General features: G+C 41.2%; 1 pseudogene; it reads right to left on the reverse strand.

Annotated features, from left to right (window-relative positions):
- Positions 1-21,778: 21,778 nt before the first annotated feature.
- Positions 21,779-22,729, reverse strand: LOC147461026 (uncharacterized; annotated as a pseudogene).
- Positions 22,730-23,210: the final 481 nt, after the last annotated feature.

Here is a 23,210-nt window from a genome sequence, read left to right on the forward strand (position 1 = left end):
CGTCTTTTTGAACCATGTATATTATTACATTTGTCACCGCAGTTCCTTTTGCCAATCAATTCTTTATGCCTATGATGTTGTACAATTGTCATTATTACATTTGCCAATCAATTCATTTTGCCTATGATGTGTACAATTGTCAATTTTGCAAACAATGCGTCTTGTGGGTGACTATTTTGGGTCTATTGTCTACCCTTGCACTTTTTTAAAAAAGTGAATCAAGTACAATATGGTTGATGGATGCCCTGCCACCAAATTTTTTTTCTCTCGGGCGTCGCTATAACCGTCGCTATTTATGGCTCTGTAGCGTCGCTATGAGCGTCGCTATAGTCTGCAGTGTAACGTCGCTATAACCGTCGCTATAACCGTCGCTATGAGCGTCTCTATATAGCGACGCATATAGCGACGCCCATAGCGACGGTCATAGCGACGGTTATAGCGACGCTCTCGTAGCGACGCTATTAGCGACGGTTTTAGCAACGCCGGGGGTTATAAAAAACCAATGTATTTCCGTCGCTAACAGCGTCACAAGAGCACACAACCTCTTGTAGTGATGGTTGACCTTTGGACACAAACTTTGAATTTTGGAACCTTAGCATTTTGAAAGTCTTAATGGGCTGAACCTTAGGGTCTTTGTAGCCCATTGTTGCACATGGCTCTTTTGCAGATGGCCCCCCCTTTGGATCCCTATTGTGGTTGGTCTGCTAGCTTAACCAATATTCTAGCTTTTTCTCCCCTAGCACTTCCCCATATTAAATGATCAGTTTAACATGAGAAAATCATTTAGGAGAATTAGATATTGATTATGACATTGCCTCTCTCTTGAAATCATAGTCGTCCTCGACTATGGTGTAGAGAAGATAAAGCATATTCATGAGTCCTTTTCTTAGCGGGTAGAGGATCCTATGTTACCCTACGACATCATTCCACAATGGATGACTAGTCCATTTGGCGCTTGAGAGCCTAAGGCTGCCGCAAGCATGTCTGCACATTAGTCCTATCAATCTTCCATAGTAGAGTGACAAGCTCTACTTGGTGTTTGGGAGACGTCGTCTCCGCAAACTTGATCTAAGCATGCATACTGCTTCATTTTTGTGCACAATAAAGAAAAAGAGAGTCTTATAAGACAAAAAAATTGTTCATTTTTAACATTTTGTACATTTGCTTACTCTTGGGAAACATTGTAAGCATTGACAAGGTTTAGGTTATCCTTTAAGTGTATGCCTTGCATCCATCTAGCATTTTCAACAGGATAATTCTTAAACTTAATAAGATATCATCGGATAGTCTTACCGCCTCTTAGTACCTTGTCTTCATGTCGGAGAATGGAATCGGGCTGCAGCACCTCTTCTTGGTCCTCGATCTCCGGTGGGGTGGGTCTTCAGTAGTTGGTTCTTGAGGTGGATCTCCTTTGTAAGGATTTAATAGGCTCACATGGAAAGCATTGTGTATGATCCAATGATTGGGAAACTTGAGTTGATAGGACATCTCATTGATTGGCCTAAGAATCTGGAAGGGACCATAGTACCTTTTTGCTAGTTTAGCATAGTACTTTTGGTGTCCCATAGGATTCTTGCCCATCGTGTGCCTTAATCGAGCCTTGGGAAATTCTAATAAGACCCAATCGTTTTCTTTAAAGGCTTGGGCTCTTCTGTGCTTGTCAGCAGCAACCTTTTGCCTTTGTTGTGAGATAGAGATAGCATCCTTAATCTTTTCAGAAAAGATTCTTGTAGGTCTCGGCTATACTCATCTGCAGCGAAGATCTTCCCATGTACCTTAAGTAGAAAGGGACTTTTTTATCTTCCCTCAATTACCTCGAAAGGTGCTTTTCCTGTGGAAGTATGTACAGTGTTATTGTAAGCATACCCCACTAAGGGTAAGTACTTCTCCCCTTGGGATCTTTGATCTACTTCCGTTACATAGGCTTTTAATAGATCGAGAATTATTGTTAGGTTAGCTATTTCACTTTGGCTATCCGTTTGTGGATGATAGGCTGAAGAGAAGTTTAGCCTTGTCCCTAAGTTCTCAAAGAGACCCTTCCAGAAATTATTGGTCATTCTAGGATCTCTATCCGACACTATGGACATTGGCAAGCCATGGTACTTGAAAATTTGTGAAATGAAGAGGGTTGCCATTTGATGGGCTTTGATAGTCTTTTTGACGGGTATAAAATGAGCTTCTTTACTAAACCTGTCAACTATCGTCCATATTTCTGTATTCCAATGGATAGACTTAGGCAATCCAAAGATAAAATCCATGGATATGCTCTCCCATGGTGAATTAGGGATTGGCAAAGGTTGAAGCAATCCAGGTTGCTTCCCTCTATCAAATTTTGTCTTTTGGCATACTACACATTTAGAAACATACTCTTGTACGTTCACTTTCATGGTAGGCCAATAGAAATATGTTTCAATTCCCTTTAAGGTAGACTGAATCCCTCTATGCCCCGCATAAGGAGGAGCATGAGATTCATACATTACTTTCTCACATAGTGAGTTAGTAACGCATAGTCTATTGCCATAGAGAAGATAACCATCTTGTAAAGTAAGTGGTTCTTGTTTCTTCCCTAATGCAAGGGCTGAAATCACAACTCTAAAATAGGGATCAATAGCATACTCATCTATCATTGAAGATAGATCATTGTGAGTTGCTATGGAGACCGCATTCACTCTCGGCCGTCTTGAGAGTGCATCAGCTAATTGATTATGCTTGCCAGAAATGTGAGCAATATGAAAATGAAATTGTGAAAGGAAATTTTCCCACCTCGTTTGTTTGTCGGAGAGCTTGGTCTGCGTCATGAAGTACTTAAGACTTTGGTGATCCGTTCGCAGAATGAAAGGAGTCCCCAATAAATAGTGCTTCCATGAGTCTAAGGCATGTAGAATTGCAAGGAGTTCCTTTTCATATATGCCTAGAGCTTGCTCAACAAGGTCGAGCCTTCGACTTTCATAGCCTATGGCGTGCCCTTCTTGAAGCAAAACAGCTCCAAGGCAATCCTACACAAGCATCATATTGGACCTCAAATGGTTTTGAGAATTCCGGTAGTGTAAGCACGGGTTGAGAGATAAGCTTTTTGAAAGCATTGTTCTCCTTAGCAGACCATGTATACCTAACACTTTTCTTTGTTAGGTCATGTAATGGTCCCGCAATTTGTGAGAACTTTTCTATGAAGCGTCTATAGTATGCACACATACCTATAAATCTTCTTAGTTCATGAAGATTATTTGGTTTAGGCCATCCTTTTATTACCTCTAACTTTGATGGATCCATTTGGATGCCATCTTGAGAGATAATGTGACCTAAATACTGAATTTCTTGCAAGAAAAATTCACTTTTCTTTCGATTAACATAAAGTTTATTCTCTCTTAAAACTTGAAATATTACCTGGAGGTGTTTCTTGTGTTCGTCTAATGAATTAGAGTAGATTATAATATCATCAAAGAACACTCCAGTGAAGGTTCGATGAGGCCTGAACAGCTTCTCCATCAAGCAGTTGAATGTGGCTGGTGCATTGGTCAAGCCAAAAGGCATGACAATGTATTCGTACAGACCAAATGTGGTGCGAAATGCGGTCTTTACAATATCTTGATCAACTATCCTTATTTGATGATAGCCACTTTTTAGGTCAATCCTACTCAAGTAGGTTGATCCTTGTAGCTTATCAAATAGGTCTTCTACGCGTGGAACGGGAAACCTATTCTTGATAGTGATCCTATTTAGTGCTCTATAGTCGACACACATACGATATGTGTCGTCTTTCTTTTGCACTAATACTACAGGTGAGCAAAATGGAGATGAGCTAGGCCTAACCATGCCCTTCTCAACTAACTCATGCATCTGCCGCATAATCTCCTCTTGTTGAGCTTGAGAAACTCTATAAGGAGGTTTGTTAGGCGGTGAACTTTCTGGAAGAAGTTCAATTGCATGGTCATCATTACCTCGTTTGGGAGGTAGCTCACAAGGGATGTCGTTAATAAAGACATCTTGAAATCCCTTGAGAAAATTGGATAACTCTAATTCTTTTTGGTTTCTTTTATTTTCTTTTGCTAAAGCATTATGTTCATTTTGAGAATCTTTAACAAAAATCATGTACACGGAAATAGAGCTCTTTATTGACTTGTTGAAAGCTGGTATATGTACAATGGGGATAGTGTTACTCTTTTCCTTAGCATCTGTATACATGTCTTTTTCCCTGAACTTAAAGGAGATTCTCCTTTCATGGAATTTAACATTGGCAGCCAGGCGATCAAACCATGGTGCCCCTAGGATTACATCCTCATGCTTGAGAGGGGAGATAAAGAAGTCCTCTTTATCCACATAGCTTTGGACATGAAGCCTCAATTTCCCGATTAAGGGAGTGATTGAAGCTTCTTGCCCCTTGAAAGCACTGTCTGCGGTGGCGGGTAGAACATCTCCCATCTCATAGGCTTGTATGCCTAGCTTGGTGGACAACTCTATAGATATAAAATTGTGAGTAGAACCAATGTCAAAGAGAATAAAAGCATCATGTTCTCTTACCTTTCCCCAAGCATGGCATAGAGGAGATCCTTTGTGGTAAGTTTGGTGAGTCTCCTCCTCTTGGATTTCAACCAAGGTAGCTCTAGGAGGATCTTGGAGGTCGTTCTTTTGGGGACAAGCGCGGTATGCATGCTCTTGTTCGCCGCACTTGAAACACCGGTTATCCTTGCGATAACGCTCAAGCTCTTCAGGAGAGAGTTTGTGTTTACCTTTGTAAACTCCCTTCTCTTTAGCTTTATTGGAGTTGCCCTTAGGAGACTTTTGGACATTGTCCTTTCCCTTAGGCTCATTGGAAACCTTGTTTTCCGTGGGCTTATTATTTCTTTTAGCCCCCTTTTGGAAATTGATTAGAGAGGCCACCATAGTATGGTGTATTACCGCTAATATGGTACGTGGCCTTTGGGAGTTGACATACTCCGCCATTTCTTCGATTAAGCCCGCACAAAATTGTTGTTTTTGCTCTCCAAAATCCAACTTTTTGAAGATAGTGTCTTTGAGTTGTAGGTCCCAAAACTTGTCTACATCTTTGTGGATGGATTCATAGAGAGAGAGCTTTAAGCTTCGCCATTCGGTGAGTACTCTGTATTTGGCATCGGTGGCCAAAAACTGCTTCATAATGGAAGCTCTTAAAGCTTTCCATGTTCGTGGAGCTTCACCATTGGCTCGTAGGCTAGACCACCATTGCCTGGCGGACTTTTGAAAGTGCATAGCTACATGGTGTAGCTTAGAGGACTCCGTGAAGCCCTCATCTCCGAACGCCGCATCAAATTGTTGGATAAAGGCCAAGACTTTGTCCGTAGCACCAAAGGTGCCACATAGGTAAGGAAAGAGAGAGAGCTTTAAGATTCGCCATTCGGTGAGTACTCTGTATTTGGCATCGGTGGCCAAAAACTGCTTCATAATGGAAGCTCTTAAAGCTTTCCATGTTCGTGGAGCTTCACCATTGGCTCGTAGGCTAGACCACCATTGCCTGGCGGACTTTTGAAAGTGCATAGCTACATGGTGTAGCTTAGAGGACTCCGTGAAGCCCTCATCTTCGAACGCCGCATCAAATTGTTGGATAAAGGCCAAGACTTTGTCCGTAGCACCAAAGGTGCCATCATAGGTAAGGAAAGAGATGCTCTTCCCTCCCTCTTTGAACTTCTTGAGCTTGGACGACCTCTTCCACGCGGCATAGGATTTCTTATGGCCTCTTCTTTTGATGGTTCAAAGGTTGCACCATCACTTTCTTCAGAAGGTGAATAATTTGAGGAAGGTGGAGAAGAGGGTGACCGGTGTCCTCTTTCTCGCCTTTTTCTTCTCTTGATTTTTATCATCCCTCTTTGAATTATGGTGTGGAGAAGGGTGCGATGATCTTCTCCGCTTGGTGGTGATGGAGAGCGTTTAGCCCGCCGTCTTCGTGGAGCCATCTCCGCCGAGGTGGTGGGAGACTCACTTCTTTCTCGTTCCTTCGGTGGAGGCTCTTGAGTTCTCCTTTGAGAAGGAGATGCATCATCAAGAAGTAAATTTTTGAGCCCTTCGTATGGATTCTCTTCTTCTTCCCGAATCAGAGAGAAACCTCTTTTGGAAGTCTCACAAGGAGGCTTCCTAGGTGTTCTCTCGTCATGGTGGTGAGCTTGGAGAATCCCATGAGCACGGAGTTGCCGTTGCACTTCACTTTGGAGAGATGGATTGCCCATGGCTTGCTAAAGCCTAGAAACAAGATAGTTAACAAGCATCGGGGCATCATTAGTAGATTGCTCATTAGCAAAATCAAATTTATCAACATTAATTTCACTCTCTTTACTATTGTCAGCCATTATAACAACTTTTAGGTGGAAACTTTTTAGGTGTACTTTGGCACTTCAAGCCCTAGTTGCTACTCCTCTTTACCCCTTTAGAAAAATCACTCAAGCTATTGTACCCATGGCTCGAATACCATTAATTGCAAGGAATAGAAGAGAGGGTCGTTCAACACCCAAAACAGCACCGGCTCGTGTCAAGCTTCTAATAGCCCAATAGTGGTTAAGCCGTAGGCGAGCCCCATAGGACTCCACTATTAAGACCATAGCTCTCGACGGTGATGCCCTGTTAACCGCATAAAGACAGGCGCATTGCAAGGCTGAAAAATCCCTATTCTACTTACTCACAAGCAATTAATAATACCAACCATTTATAGCTAGCTTGAGGACCTCCCTTCTTGAGCAAGAAAAGAGAAACCTTGTGCTCTGATACCAATGTAACATTTAATGGCCTAAAAACTTGTGTGTAGCGGAAATTAACATGAACATAGTGGGCATTTCATTAGAATAGATTCCTAATGAGAATTACAAGAGTGCTTGGGTGGAGAGAGCAACAAAAAGCATAACACCTAGTTAGATAGCATGAACAATACTTTCAAAAGAGAGAGAAATTAAGCCATCGACAACAATTGAGGACCAAATTTGCATGGAGCCGGTCCCCCATCCAAAAGGTTTTGTATTATGGTTTCTCCCATCAAGAGAGAGACATTGTACAATACAATTCTTTGTGTTCCTTCAAGACTAGCTAGTGCAATGAAGATGAAAGCTTCATGCACTAAGCAAAACACTTAGCAAACACAACATCAATTATCTTCGGTCTCAGACCCAAGACGTCACACACCTTCAAAGATGGTGAGAGCTAGCAAGGTATGAGAGTAGATTGAGAGGAAGAAGGAGTATTCTTACGAGAAAGATGTACATCTCCTCACATAATCACTCATATTAGCATAGCTTAGCTTAGTAATTAGCATGGTAGAGGAGATGAGCATGCATTGAATCTTGGCTCTTGGTTGGATTTGCATCACAAAGCCAAGAGTTGTTGGTGTAGGCCTCCCTTCTCACAAGCTTGGAGTAGGTGATAAGCTTTCCATTAAAGCTTGAGAAGGAGAGAGAGTCTTCTTTTCTTCACACATGAGATTGTGTGAGTGTGTGTGTGATAATGCCTTGCAAAAATCATCCCCCTCTCTCTCTTGGTCGACCCCTCTTGCTATTTTCTCATGTTACCCTCTCATTGGACCTCCCTAGGGCTAGCCAATGACAACTAAGCAGCAGAAGTGATAGCCTTCTGACATGTGTCCCCCTTTCCCCTTTTGTGAGAGCTTTAGGTAATTTAATAATTCAACTAAACTCTCATTGTACCCCTTTGCCTCCTGGCCAATAAGAATCAGGCAAGCCATTGGGTTGTTGAATGCTCTTTGGACCCCTTGGGAGACTGTCCAATAGTCTTCTAGAGGGCTTAATTCTCATTGGGCCTAGGGAGTTGACATGTGTCCCTCATTCCCTTTGTGTAAAGGGAGCTTGTGTGTGTGTGTCTGACTTTCTCTCTCATCCCCTACAAGCAAGGCTCGCCCCCTCCTATGTAGGGATTTGTAAAGACTTTTGGGACACACACAAAGCATCCAATTCCCCCCATGGTTGACCTTTGGACACAACCTTTGAATTTTGGAATCTTAGCATTTTGGAAGTCACAATGGGCTGAACCTTAGGGTCTTTTTAGCCCAATTTTTCACATGGCTCTTTTGCAGATGGCCCCCCCCCCCCTTTGGATCCCTATTTTCCCTCCTTTGGATCCCTATTGTGGCCTGTCTGCTAGCTTAACCAATATTCTAGCTTGTTCTCCCCTGGAACTTCCCCATATTAAATGATCAATTTAACATGAGAAAATCATTTAGGAGAATTAGATATTGATTAATATGACATTACGCACCGTGGATTGTATAGTTCTCGAGCAATACATGGTCGCTTTGCAATCTCTGCTTCCCCTACTTTTTGTGCCTCCAAAACTGCAGGGTCAGACTGTCCGCTTGGATGCATATAATTAATTGACACACGCTTAGCTGGAGTCCTGAGCATCATTCCCCAGTCAATGATGCCAACATGGGGTTTATTTGCACGAGTAAAGTCCAACATTATGTTGAATGGGTGTAGATCGTTGTGCACTATACCAGTTGAGTGAGCAGCTTCAACGCCATCAATTAAGGCATGATAGATTGTTGGCATCTTCTCAATCACTGCTTTGATTTGTGTTGTCTCTATCTCTGGTAAGTGCTAATTTGTTGGTGGCAATGACCTGCAGCCGTACTGTAGCATGTGCATGTGGCGTCTGAACACTCCATGGGAGAATGGCAAGTGGCACATCATGTCGCCCAAGGTGCCCCCATTGTAGTATGGAGATATTGTGATCTAGGGGGCTTCAGTGGTAAATCCAATGCATCTTACAATAGAGGGGTGAAGCGTTTGCATTTGCTCTGTCTGGATGCTGTCAAATTTTGCCTCACTCTCTCCCTTATAGCATTTTCCCACGTATGTAATGTGGCTTGGAAAGAAAGAGACGCCTTTGATGGCGTACAATGTGCACACACCAAATGAGCCTGCTCCAAACCTTGTACCTTCTACCAAGGCCTCATGGGGAATGCCAATTAGATGAGCGCACTTGGCATTCAAAGCCGAATCTTTTGTCTGTATCTGCACTTGCTAGACTTGGACTTATAGTCAAGTTTGTGGGGGAATTTCAAACTCCGAGCAAACCTTTCCGAGCAATCATAAAAGCGAGCAAAACCCAACAAGATACATATAGAACTTAAATCATAAAAGGAAACATTTAGCATCAAATTACATATTATCTATCTATCATTGTTCCTCCTCTAGCATTCCTCATGGAAACTTCAATCATCCACCCTTATATTAACTCCTTGATTATCCAAGGTTATGCTCCCTTCCTCGAAGCATGGCTGATGGTCATAGGTAGTCAAGCCTTGGTAGTTTCTTGAGAGAGAGAGAGAGAGAGAGAGAGAGAGAGAGAGAGAGAGAGAGAGAGAGAGAGAGAGAGAGAGAGAGAGAGAGAGAGAGAGAGAGAGAGAGAGAGTGCATGCATGTGTACGCTTTGTTGTGGAGGGGGGTTTATCAATACATAATATTATGGCAAGTGCTTGACAGGAGAGAGGGTTGTTTCAAAAAGAAAATGTTGTCAAGAAATGCCTAATTTAGGGAAGCTATAGAAGAGGTAGAGTTGGTAGAGTTTATTTGCAGGTTGGAGTCAATATGAGCAATGTGTGTTTGTAGTCTCTGGTTCTAGATTGTATCTTATTGAAACTATAGATAAATGTTTTTCATGGGTGACTCCATTTTTTCTAGCTCCCAGAATGGATGTCTCAAATTACAATAATGACACTTGAGAAAAAAAGAGAAAAAGAAAAATTTCCTCCACATACTTGAAAAGAATGGTGTGAAAACATTAAAGAAATTATTAAATTTTCAAGACTTTTATAAATGTCATTGAAAGGAACTTTGTATTTTCAAGAAAGACTTTTTAATTGGTCACTTAGTTGTAGTCAAACCCCTTTTGAACAGATGTAATAGCAGCCAAAAGGTATATACAATTTGCAGAGAATCTCACAAATCTAAGTGCACATAGGTAAAGCAATTGTTTCCTATATAGACAAAATGGAATGTACTAGTGAATTTGCACAGTGTTGGTTACATTTTTAAGTTCTCCTTGGCTTGTTCTTACAACATTTAAACTTTTCATCTTCTCCCCTTGTATCCCTCTCTATTTCTCTCTCTCGGGCTTTGACTAATTTAGAAAAAAACTATCCTATTGTAGGTGACTGCCTTATCATTCCATCTACAATGCACGTAGTCTTCAATGGCCCAACCTAAAGATATGAAAGAGTACCACATTTTCTATGAATGCCACATAAAGGTTTTGATATACTACAAAAGTGAACAATGAGTTGGGTGCAACAACATCCACAATAACTCGATCGACAAATTCAGCCTTGTTAGCATCTCTACCTTTTCGGTCGGAGGATAATGTACCATGCCCAGACGGCTTCAACATATTTCTCTCTTCTTTTAAGACTCTTACAAGGTCGTGTCACCCAGGATATGCAACACCTTGGCTCCAGTCCTGTGGCTCCCTTTGACATGTCCGTTGTCCTCATGTTAGAGCCTCTTGACGTCCTTTGGAGTTGTCCCACCTACCCTAATATGCAATGCTCTATTTTGTAGAATGTGAACAAAGTGAAATACAAGTGTGCACCTACCTTATCACCCCACAAGGTATCCACCTCCAAGGGGTGACTGGGTTGTTGTTTGCTACAACTAACAACATTGTGCCACTTTGGAAAAGGCAAATATCGGGGTTCCTAGACATTAGGGGAATTTTGAGGTCACTTTTGTGCCCTGTAAGAATATGTAGAGAGAGAATATATACTTTATTCTAAAAATAGTGAAATGTTTGTAAAAAGGTGAGTTTGCGTCCTTTTGACCTCCACCGAAACATGTCATTGTCAAATCTTTCTAGGATCTTTCGTATTCTAAAAAATACTCCCTCCAAAACTAACGAAAAGGTCAGTTCTGGCCCAAAATTCAAAATTTCCAAAAGCTGAAACAAACCTTTTCTGTGTCGTCTTCTTCCTCGTATCTGCACAGCTTTTTCCTATAGTACTATCTCTAACAAATACTGTTAACAGACTTTCATGAGGAAGAGAAGAAGCTTATACCATCTACACATTGAGCTAAATGAAGAATATTGTCCAGTGCGCAAGAGAAACAAATGTGTAGAGGTGTCCTCGTCCATATTTGAAGTAATGCGGCAAGATCAAAAAAATCACATTGATCTCTGGACTGATGGAAGATTGTATCCAGTGGACCCAATGACAAAGAGCACTCCCCCATTCTCAAATTGTTCATCTTTGATAAAATTTGTGGGTGATGGTCAAAGAGGGTTGCTGGGTTATACACAGAGTCTTGCGGCAGAGAGAGATATTCTTAAGTTAGAAGATCATTTGACCAAACAAATGATAAATACTCTTAAACAACAACTTGAGGAATGTAAAGAGAGCAATGAAAAGCTACAAACTCAGCTCAAACAAGCTAGAAGCAAGAATACAATGTTAGGAAACAGACAAAGAGAAAAGAAGTTAAAGAACATTGAAGCCTTGAGACGTGGTGGAGGAGGTTGCAGCAGGAGAATTAGAGCAGCAAGGTATTGTTATTTTATATGATTCTGCTTATGTTAGGTTGTTAATCTTTTTGTTAGGTTGTTATGCTTATTTTATATGATTCTGCTTATGTTAGGTTGTTAATCTTTTTGTTAAGTTGTATTGTGATTCTTTTTGTTAAGTTGTATTGTGATTCTGCTTATGTTAGGTTGTTAATCTTTTTGTTAAGTTGTATTGTGTTAATCTTTTTGTTAAGTTGTATTGTGATTCTGCTTATGTTATTGTTATTATGCTATTGTTCTTTATTAAATGATTAATATTCAGTTAACTTTAATTTAGTTTGTTTATTTTGTTGGTGTCATTTGGACAATAATCAGTTAATTTTGTACCTTTTGATTTAGGACTTTGCTACAACCAAACTCTGCATCAAACATGGAAATGGCAGCTAAACAGTATTGTGATGGTTTACCTCTCAAGGTTGCCAAAAAGATTTTCACAGAGAAGAAGTTTAAAAAGGCAAAGGAGCAGTGCATTGAGGGATTTTTGCAGAGCTCTTGCTTGGACAAGGAGGATGTGCAATATACTATGGATAAGGTAGGCATTAGAAAAGATGGTTATAGCAAGCTGTTCAGAAATATGAAGTCAAGGTTAAAGCAATGTAAGGTCAGGTCCTCTTTGCTTCCAAAGCCATCCATTGTGCAGCAGGCAAGGAAAAAGATCAATGAGAGGATAATGGAGATGTTGGGTGAGCCTCACCACATTCATGGTACCTATCATGGTAAAAAGAGGGATCTTCAATTTGACGAGTTCAATAATATTTTCCTTGACTTGAAGACACTTCAGAAGGAAATGATCAGATTCTATGAGCTGGAGCATACAGAAGCAAATGGTGTTGTCAGTTTTGTGATAAAGCTTGATGAATGTGAGATTGTTAAGAACAGAAAAATTGAGAGGATTTCCATAACTTTAATGAATAGAGCATTGAAACCGAAGGATACCAAGTACTTCAGCGTGCAATCGGAGAAGAATGTCTAGTGGCTAGGTGCTTTTGAAGTAGAGAGTGAAGACTTTGATGTTCTGGATTGGGTTTTCCATCAAACAACAATACCCGAAGTCATTAATGCACAAGAATTAGGGGAAGAGCTTGAAGTTGAAGGGTTTGGAAGTTACAGGGTGGAATGGCACATGGGAGGAGACCTTAAACCCTTAAATGTATGTACAATGTCTCCAAAGGAGCTATGGCAAAGAGCCCTTGTCTGTATTGTATGGCATCAGCAAAAGAATGTAATCCTGCAAATTGGAACAAAGCACCCAATAGGCATACTCAAGATCCAAACTTCAAAGCAGTTTTAAATATTCCACTTGCTAATGTCCACATATGCACTCTGCATGCTCTTTGCAGAATTGTGGAGAAAATTGTACATCTCTATATGGGGTTTGCTTGGAAGTTACAGCCAAAAGCAGCTAGAGATGCTGCAATCAAATGTATTGAAACGGTTTTATCAGAAATTGGCCTTCACAGTGGTAAGGTTAAGATTGAAACAGACCTGAAGAGGTCTTCAAATGGAAACAATGTGCCTAGAAAAGTATCTATTGGTGGTGTGAAGGCCAGAGCTTTCCTAGGGTTTCATGGAAAACTAGGAAAGGTAAATGCCAAGAAGGGTTCATCCAATGTGAAGTATAACCAGTGGAAATCTCTCCACAATGCCATCAAAGATCATGATCTTGAAGGTACATCAAGAAACAAAAAGGCAGAGGTATGGGAATCACTAGACAAAGTATTTTCCTACTGTGATAAGACATCCTGGGGAAAAAATGATATGCCAAATTTCAAGAAAGTGCTCAATAACTTCAGAAGTGCAATGAAAGATGCTTGGGATCAGGAATTCACACATTACATGGTAAGTTTTTTATTCCTTTTTAATATGTACATACTTTTAGTTTGGAAGCATATGATTAATCTCATACTTACTAATTATTGACACACTTTTACTTTGCCAGCATATAATTTACAATCACACTCCCTGGTTTGTAAAGAGATGGGGCTCCCTATCCATATGGTCTACACAAGGCATGGAGAAATCCCATTATCAAGCAAGAACCAAGTTTTTCAAGCATACAAGACATGGAGGAGTTGCAGTGAAGGCAAACAGCTTGCTTGAGGTTTTCCAATGGTTCTATAGACAAATATGGCATAGAACCAGATCAAAAATGACAAAGAAAGCACTATTGAACTCAGATTTAGCAAATGCCTTACACAGGAACAAGCAGAAAAAACAAAATTCATATAATAGTTTATCTGCAAATGAAAAATTCTTACAATGGCTAGCTACAAGAGAGAGACAAGGTAGAAAGTGGGCCAAAGTACAGGTATGAGCAAAGTCAGTCTTTTGATGAAGGTACATCAACTTCACCCCTAAACTTCAGAAACTTCTGCTTATTGTAGCCTATCATTTGTCTCTTGAGGTCCCCAGAGTGGGCAAGCACATAGGATGCCATTGTTGCAAAATAACCAGCTCTAGAACCAGTAAGGCCAGGGAAGAATCCAAAAATTCTGATGGCTTCCTCCTTTTCCACCAATATTAACTTCTCTAACCCTGGAGGAAGCTGATATGAACCAACAACCTTTGTAAGTGCTTTAATTGCAAGCATTGGCAGCAATGGTTCTCTTGTAAACTTGTTATGGAATATAATTACAGTCTCTTTGTTGAGCTTCCCAATAAAGTGTCCCAAGCTCTGGTTCCTTCCTAAATTTAAGGGTCTGGAACCCTTCCCCCTGCCAAGGAATTTGTCTGTGTCCAGTATTTCAATCTGCAAAAATATGTCTTGGTTAATTGTTCAGCACATTAATAAGACAGGGCAAAATGGTCATTAACATACCTTAGGAGACTCATCCTCCTCAAACAAGGCAGGTTCCCATATATCAATGGATCTAGTTGGCCTTACTTCATAATCTCTGGTCTTTTCCTCTCCCATATGCTCTATTTTGAGCCTTTTCTGGATCTCATTGAACTCCTCTTCAGAAGGTACACCCTGTTGCTCATATCTCAGAACAATGTCCTGCACATGCTTTCCAACACTTGAGCTGTCAATAAAATTTTCTGCCTCTGTGTCCAAGACTGCTAAGGGGCAAGGTGAGTAATCAATAAATCCTATGTCATTAGATCCCCACTCAGCCAAAACTGCCAAAGCATAATCTTCCCTTAGATCAAAAAGATGCTGAATGTCATTCAGCAAAACATATTCCTTTTTGTTAACTTTGTATGTGGGAAATGTTGTTGTGCAATGCAAAGGATCAACATCTTCATCCTCAATGTCAACATTCTCCACTTTAGTGATGTTTTCTGCTTTAAATTTTGCAATGTCCAGCATCTCAGTGCTTTGTAGCTTCTCTTCCTCTTCATGGAACTCCATCTCTATCTCCTCTTTCTCCTGGTCCTCCTCAGCCTGGGAAATCTGCTTTGGAATCTCTTTGCCCTCTGGTGTTGGGAGTACACTGAAGAAAATGATAAGTCCAAGGTCATAATCTACCAACTGGCAATGCATATTACCATGAAATTTGCAAGGCTTTATGATCTTTTGCCAGTCTGGATGAAGGCTTGACCACTTCTTTGCAATACCTGTCCTTGACAAGCTACCGGCTTTGCATATATCAACAAAATGAACAAGATTGTCAAGCCTGTGATCTCTGATCAATTCTGTATATATCTCTTTCAAGTCACTAATTTGTGTAGAGAAGCCATCCACAAGTGCTTGAAGATCAAAGGCAGCATTAAAAATCTGTTTGGCACTTTGAAATCTTGTAAGTTCATTAACTTTGTAAAGAAAAGACATCAGCCTATCATTAGCGGTCTCTTGTATATCCTCTGTATCCATTATGACAATCCACAAATGCTAAGTTGAAAAAGAGAAAAGAGAAGTCTATCAAGACATTAACCACCCTTCTTTATATCAAGTCTACAAACAAATTAAAAGCATAAAATTGTCAAGCAAATTAGGAGCACAAATTAAGCGCAAGCAAAAAAGAATTACATAAAATTGTGACATGCTATGTTTGTCACTTGCTATGCGAACTTTGAGAAGTTAAGAGAAACTCGTCACTCACTAACAACGCGCACAATATGACACTTGGTACGCGTTTTCCTATTGCTAGGAAGAGGTTGACGTCCACCAAAATCGCGCACGGGTGTCGCGGTGTGTCGCTTGGAGGGTTGGAGGCTTAAATTCGTGAATGACAATAAGCGAATCAACGGGTTGGGTAGGTTCCTTTTATGGGCAAAAACGCCGCCTCGGGAAGTGTGCAAATCCATTGCCGCCTCGAAGTTTGGTCCAACGGCTAGTTTTTAGGCGCCTAGGGACTTGCGCCATGCACCCTATATAAACATCCTTAAAGCCCAAACTAAGCTCATTTTGAATAAGGTTTTGAAGGAGTTCCACAACCCAAAATTTCGAGCGCTTTGAGCGTACACCGTGCGCGATATTCGTAAGTGAGAAGACTTTGCCTCTTTTATCATTTCGCGTACCGAGTTTCAAAGCAATGTGTTCTACTATGTCCACATATGTGATCATGTTTACGATGTGTACCTTAATGTGTACCGCAAGAGGTTTTCACCGCTTGGTTTTCCCATCACCCCGTGCGCGAATTTGGTAAGTGGGAGGACTTTGCTCCCTTCGAAATTTCGCGTACGAAGTGTCACCGTTTCTGTGTAATGCTCCGTCACATCATGCGCGATCACCGTTAGTGTAAGGACTTTGGTCCCTTTGTGATTTCGCGTACGGGGTGTCATCGCAATGTGTTCCACTATGTACGGAAATGTGTGCCACTAAATATACATTTTGAAGGACATTTTGTCATTTCGCTTACAGAGTTTCAAGGCAATGTGTTCCACTATGTCCACATATGTGATCATGTTTACGATGTGAACCTCATATGTGCCATTATTTTCACCATGCGTACAACATGTGTCTCAAGATGTTTAAGAGGTTATCACCGCTTGGGACTCCCGTCACCCCGTGCGCGAATTCGGTAAGTGGAAAGACTGTGCTACTTTCGCAATTTCGCGTACGAAGTGTCACCATATTTTGTAATGCTCCATCATGCCGTGCGCGACCACCGTTAGTGTGAGGACATTGGTCCCTTTGTGATTTCGCCTATGGGGTGTCATTGCAATGTGTTCCACTATGTACGGAAATGTGTGCCACTAAATATACATCGTTTACTTTTTTTACTAATGTTTGTTGTGTTCCACTATGTACGGAAATCCCTTTTGAAGATGGCAAGGACCAAGAAGACTGCAAGGAAGGTTGATAAGCCAGTTGATAAGCCTCTATCCGAAGATGAAGAAGAAGCTCGCCCTAGCAAAGCTTTAGCTGGTACTTCAAAACCAAAGGAGAGCACATCTCAGAGGAAGGACCCTAAACCAAGTACACCTGACCCTCAACCAAGCTAAAGAAAGACTACACATCAGAGGAAAGCTTTCAAGCCAGTGCAGCTTAAGCCTCTCCTTACAAAGAGAAAGTTCAAGCAGGGGGTCAAATGTCTAAGAGAGATAAGGAAGGCCATAAAGGCCATCAATCTTGCAATTCCCAAACTGCCCTTCCAAAGACTATGCAGACAAGTTGCAGAGGAGTACAAGATTGACATGAGGTGGACTAGAACTGCATTAGCATGTATCCAAGAGGCTTCTGAGGACTTTATGATTGAGCTTTTCCAAGATGCCTATATCTGTGCAGCTCATGCCCATAGGGTTACTTTGATGGACAAAGACATGATCACCCTCAGGAGGCTGAGATACAGGTTTTCAAGAATGTTGGAGCCTGTCCCTATGCATGATATTAAGGCCTTTAATATTCTCAACATTCCTCCATGGAGGAAGCCCAAGGAGCCTGAAGTAGGAGTAGTTGATATTACTGAAGAAGAGGAAAAGGAAAGGAAAAAGAGAACAAAGGAAGACAAGGAAATTGCAGAGAGAAAGGAGCTTGACCTGTTGGAACCTCAACTAGTGCCCCTCTTGAGGAGTGTCAATCCTACTGGTTTTGTTGTCGCTCTATTCAGTGAGGAGGATCCTAGGGAGGATTACAATTCACTTGACTCTGAGACCTTGCAAATTCTCAAGGACTGGACCAAGGAGATCAATTCTCCACTCCTTATCACATGCCTCAGGTTGCTTTTGTTTTCCTATGTATTTTTGTTTATAGCAAGAACTCTTTATATAACAATATCTTGTACCAGGTTAATGATGCATACATATGAGCCAGACCTTCAAAAAAAGGTGGAATTTTTAGACCCTTCTATCTCCCACTTTCTCAGGACAGAGACAAATATTAGAGAGCTCACAAAGTGGTTGATTCATGTGGACTTGGAAATCTGTGAAATTTTCTTGATTCCCTATCATGAGAGGTAAGTTTCCTACCTACACCTTGTGAAGAGAATTTACTAATTCATGTTAGAAGGCTAACTGAGGCTTGTTTTTATAGCTCACATTGGAGTTTAATTGCAATTGATATTGTGAAAAGAAAATGCTACTTTGTCAATTCTCTTGCTGGAGTACATGGTCAAGCAAAATTGTAAGTATAGTAGCAGACACATTTTGTAAACCACAAGCAGAACCTCAAGCACATACTTTTAATAAAGAATTTTGGACAGTGTTGCTACAAGATTTATAGAGACACTGGAGAATTGTCCACCCATGCCAAAGATGCTGACTGAAATCCAATTTTCAGTTGTGAAGGTTGGAATTCTTTATGCTTTGTTCACTTCAATGGATTATCCTCAAATATTTTTTCCCATAAATACATGTAATGAGTTGCAGGTTCCAATCCAGCCTGAAAGCCATTCATGTGGATGGAGGGTAGTGACAAATGCCAAGCTCCTCTTGGACTTCATATACTGCAATGACAATCAGAATATAGAAGTATAGCATATTTCATATTTGCTAGCTGTATTTTTTCTCATTTTATTGTTCCTAAAACTTTCTTTCTATTGCCTTGTATAGATCAACAGAGAGTGCTATAGTGAGAACCATGTATGGTTGACAAGAGCAAAGATTATCAAGTATATGATTGAAGCAAATGGACGACTGCAAGAGGTATTTAAAGATGATGATGTTGAAGAGCTAGAAAAGGCAAAGGGGAAAGCAAAACTAGAAAAGGCAAAGGGGAAAGCAAAACTAGAAGAGGCAAAGGGGAAAGCAAAGCTAGAAAAGGCAAAGGGGAAAGCAAAACTAGAAGAGGAAAAGGGAAGTGAAGAGGGAGAAGAGAGTGGTGAGCAGGAAAAGGCAAGTGAAGAGATGGATGATAAGAGAAAGAGGAAGCAACCCTCAAGCCCTACTGCCAAAGAGCCCACAAGAAAATCTCCCAGGACAAAAGAGCCCACTGCAAAAGCACCAACCCCTAGGGACAGGAAAACTCCTGGCAGAAAACTATTCTAGCTTTTTGTAGCCCACTTGTATCAAGCTTCCCACTTGTATCCAATTGTCTATTCTATAGCCCTTTGTATCAAGCTTGTATCAAGCTTGTATCAAGCTTTTTGCAGCCCACTTGTATCAAGCTTCCCACTTGTATCCAATTGTCTATTCTATAGCCCACTTGTATCCAATTGTCTATGTAATTGCAAATATTTGAAATTGAATACATTTTGATCACCTTGTTTTAAGACTCTGTTACAAAATCAAATCATTGATGTTTGGAAAAGTTGCATTTCAATAACAAAATAAAGATCCTTTTAGATCTTTATTTCAATAAGATCCTTGCAGGTCATGTGATACAAAACAAGATCCTTGCAGGTCATGGGTTACAAAATTGCCTTAAAGGATGTTCAAGGCACCAAATGTACAATGCCATCCAAGATGTCCTTGCAATGTAGCCTCTTTTCATTCCTTTTTGATACCTACAAAAACAGCCCAAGTTAAATAAAGAACCAATAAGAGAACAAGAGACTTTTAGTGATAACAGTTACCTTTCCACCATTTATTTGAAAGCAGAATGTTGTGGGCAGTTCAATTTCATCATTTTGCAGGTCCAATCTCAATTGATGTAAGCTACACATGCCTCTTATCTTTACAATTGACAGATGCTCATTGTTTACCCATATATCAATGTCTTCTATTGGGCTGTCAATGAAGTCCTCCATGTCTTGATCAAGTGGAGTTAGCTGACCACCAACATAGTGCCATCTTCTGTAATAAAATGACATAATGAAGTTTTGTGTCCCTATCATGTATTTGCAAGCAATTGAGCCAGCTTGCACATTACAAGTGATTCCATTCACTGTTTTGGTGTTCCAACCCTCATCCACAAATTCAAGTACATTTGCTGAGTCTAAAGTCTTCACTGAAAACATTGTTCTAGATTTTCTGACTTCAGCATTAGAGAAGAAGTCTACAAAAACTGTAATGGGCATGAATATAGAAATTCTACTCTGTTTGCTTGCTATGTTTGCTTTCAAACACTTTTGAATCTCACAAAACAGTTTGCACCTGTAGCCCTCACTTGTATTTGAGCTAGGGAGTGACCATTCTCCACTTTTGAAATCAGGCAAGTCTAGCTTAGTTGTGGCTCCAAGTTCTCCAGTCCTTCTAGGTGGAACATAATAATGGTCAAAGAAGAATATTCCATTCTCTGCCAATGAACCCTTAGTCCTTCCCTTGTATATTTCTTCACCAATTGATCCATGACACACATCCAGAATATTTATAACACATTCTACTGGCTGCCATTCCATAATGTTTGAAGGATACAAATCTGTACAACAAATAACCTTATACAACATGCATTACAAATAAGAATTTAAGTTAAGAGACTTACAGTTTGGTCTATGTAATGGCAAAGCAGAACTCTCTGAGTTAATATGCAGATCTTTATGCATGTACACATGCTGCACCAGCACCTCTTTGATTGATTTTTTGTTGTCGCCAAAGCTGAAATCTTTAACAATGCCCTTCCATCCCGCCAAGAAAGAGTTTTTGGTGGAAGACTTTATTCTCTTGTTCTGTTGCATCAGTATCCACGTTCCTTTGTGTATAGTTATTGGAATCCATTCTCCATTTTGATCAGTCGTGTTGTAAGTGACAATGGCTTCAATGGAAGTTCTTGGTCGTTTTGATCGTGATGAAGATTCCATGGTGAAAAAATAAATGAGCAGAGAAGTCTACTCTGAGTTCAAGAGAAGAATAAGCAGAATGTGCAAAAAACGGTTCAAATCTGGAAAAGATCATGAGATAGAATCCAAACGTTGTTTTATGATGACGACGTGCAAAATGAAAACAATATAATATGAGAAGTACGTCTTTCTGAAAGCGACAGCTATTGAATGCCTTTGCACTTTTACTTGTTTCCATTGCTATTTACCAGCTCAAAGTTGCGGTAAAGATAGAATATTTGCTTTTTTTGTGAGTTTTCAAAAATAGAGGTTCCGTAACGGAAGCTCTTCAACCATTGATTGAGACCACTCTCTCTCTACATGCTAAAAGGCACAAAAATGACCTCAAAATTCCCCTAATATTCATTAACAGATTTGGTTTTGAAGGGGTTCGGCAAGGAAAGTCTAGAAACCATTTGGAGAAACACTAGCTGAGGCAAGAGGGTCCTCAAGCTCAACCGTCATTTCACCAACTATAAACAAAACCCTTATAAAAAAACCAAAGAGTTCGTGCCGGCATGGACTATTTCAGACAGTTGAGTCAGATCCTCTCTCTCTCTCTCTCGTTCGCGAGATGGCTTGGTTATCATGAGGGTATTTGTCACACTCTCTTGTTCGCGAGATGGCTTGGTTATCATGAGGGTATTTGTTGTGTGACCAAATGAGCTAGTAGGGAATTCTCTCTCTCTCTCTCTCTCTCTCTCTCTCTCTCTCTCTTGGTTTGGTTATCATGAGGGTATTTGTCACACTCTCTTGTTCGCGAGATGGCTTAACCTTCTCTCTCTCTCTCTCTCTCTCTCTCTCTCTTGGTTTGGTTATCATGAGGGTATTTGTCACACTCTCTTGTTCGCGAGATGGCTTGGTTATCATGAGAGTGTGACAAATACCCTCATGATAACCAAGCCATCTCGCGAACGAGAGAGAGAGAGAGAGAGAGAGAGAGAGAGAGAGAGAGAGAGAAAGAGAGAATTCCCTACTAGCTCATTTGGGTACCCATTTTAGACCACAAAAATGGTTATAGACTTACAAGGAGCACTAGTGGCCTATGAGCTAGCTTTCCTTAAAGTGTTTCAAATATTAATTGCAAGCTCGTGTCTTTGCAAAGCCAAGTCCTTCAAATTGTTGAAACTTTCTTGAGTGAAGCGGACTTATCAATAGCCCATGACCCTTGACATCTATGACGGGTTGGCGAAAGGAGACGACAATGAATGTTGAAGAGGCTCATGTGGCATGCTCAAGATGGTGCTAAGGTTTGGGCAAAGCAGATCCGGCATGAAGGGGCTCATTAGGGCTGCATGTTGGAGCTGGCTCAACAAAAGCGGACATGGTAGGCTAGTGGCTAGTAGGACGAGAAGCTGATCTGACATTGCATGAAGTTTGATAACGATCCTAGCTACCTCAACTGAGTAACCAAGAACTAATGACAAAGCAAGTGAGAGATAGAGTGAGCATAGAATAGAGACACTTGCTCTTCACTCCGTCTTGCTGATAGATACGAGCTAGTTGCTACTCCCCTCCATGCATGAGCCGTTGAGCTAGCGAATGCAACCTTGAGTGAACTGAATGCGAGGTAGTGAGGGGATCCATGGCTGCCAAGTCCACACACAAGATTTTATGCAATCATAGCAGGCAAATTTTATGCACATCCTTCCAAGTGCATGCTACGCAGGTCTGTATTGAAAACAGATTTGATGTGCGAGTGAGCAATCCCTCCTGACTGCAGACCCCGCCTACTGGTCACCTTGGCAACCCCAATTCTTTGTAGCATACGGCCACCCTCTAGAGTATAACCTGCACAATGCGCAAAAATGCATGATTACCTGTGTGTATTAGAGAAGCAAGCGATCAGGAGAAGAAGAAGAAGAAGAAGAAGAGAGTTTTAACGTCGTAGGAAACTATCCCAAGCGACCTTAAAGATCTAGCCGGAGAGAGAGAGAGAGAGAGAGGGAGTATGAATCATGGGCAAATTACGATTCAAGATGCAGGCAATGACGCAGAGTTGTGGTATCGCAGACTAAAGATGGAGCTGCGCATGCGCACAGGTGGAAGCCCTCACCAGCAAGGCTACAAACGGTCCTCTCTGCAACGTGCAAGCAGTTGGGCTCCTCCCGGAAGCAGCTCATCATTAAGGGCTCCCCTCTCCCCAGCTCTACTCTTTCCCCTATCTCTGCTAGCTTCTCCCAGCTTGAAGAGAGAATCGCTCACATCCCCCACCTCTCTTCAAGAGGGAGAATGCCTCTCACATACCTCGCACACTAATAACACCTTCGATCGAACAGAGGGAAGCCCATTTTGCTAGTGCGGAAACCGAATTAGTCCCCAATTGGGAAGAGGAACACAGTACTTTGCCAATTCTGCAACTCCCTCCGCCAATCCAGGGCCCGCCGCACTAGAGCAGCCCCCTTGTGCGTCAGAGACACAAAGCCTTCAAGACAGAGTCTCCGAAAAAAGAGAATCCTTTCTAAAACTCCCTGCATTGATGCCCCATTACCGATCATATGGTGCCCTCCAAACTACAACGCTCTCTTTCTTTCCTCTGTTTTGCTCCAGGCCAGTAGCAGCCTTGCACAGACTCCCGAGGCCGGCGCGGTGCGCCCCCTCTTTCAA

Source organism: Adiantum capillus-veneris, chromosome 3, assembly GCF_014529385.1.
Source record: "Adiantum capillus-veneris isolate H3 chromosome 3, ASM1452938v2, whole genome shotgun sequence".
Taxonomy (NCBI): domain Eukaryota; kingdom Viridiplantae; phylum Streptophyta; class Polypodiopsida; order Polypodiales; family Pteridaceae; genus Adiantum; species Adiantum capillus-veneris.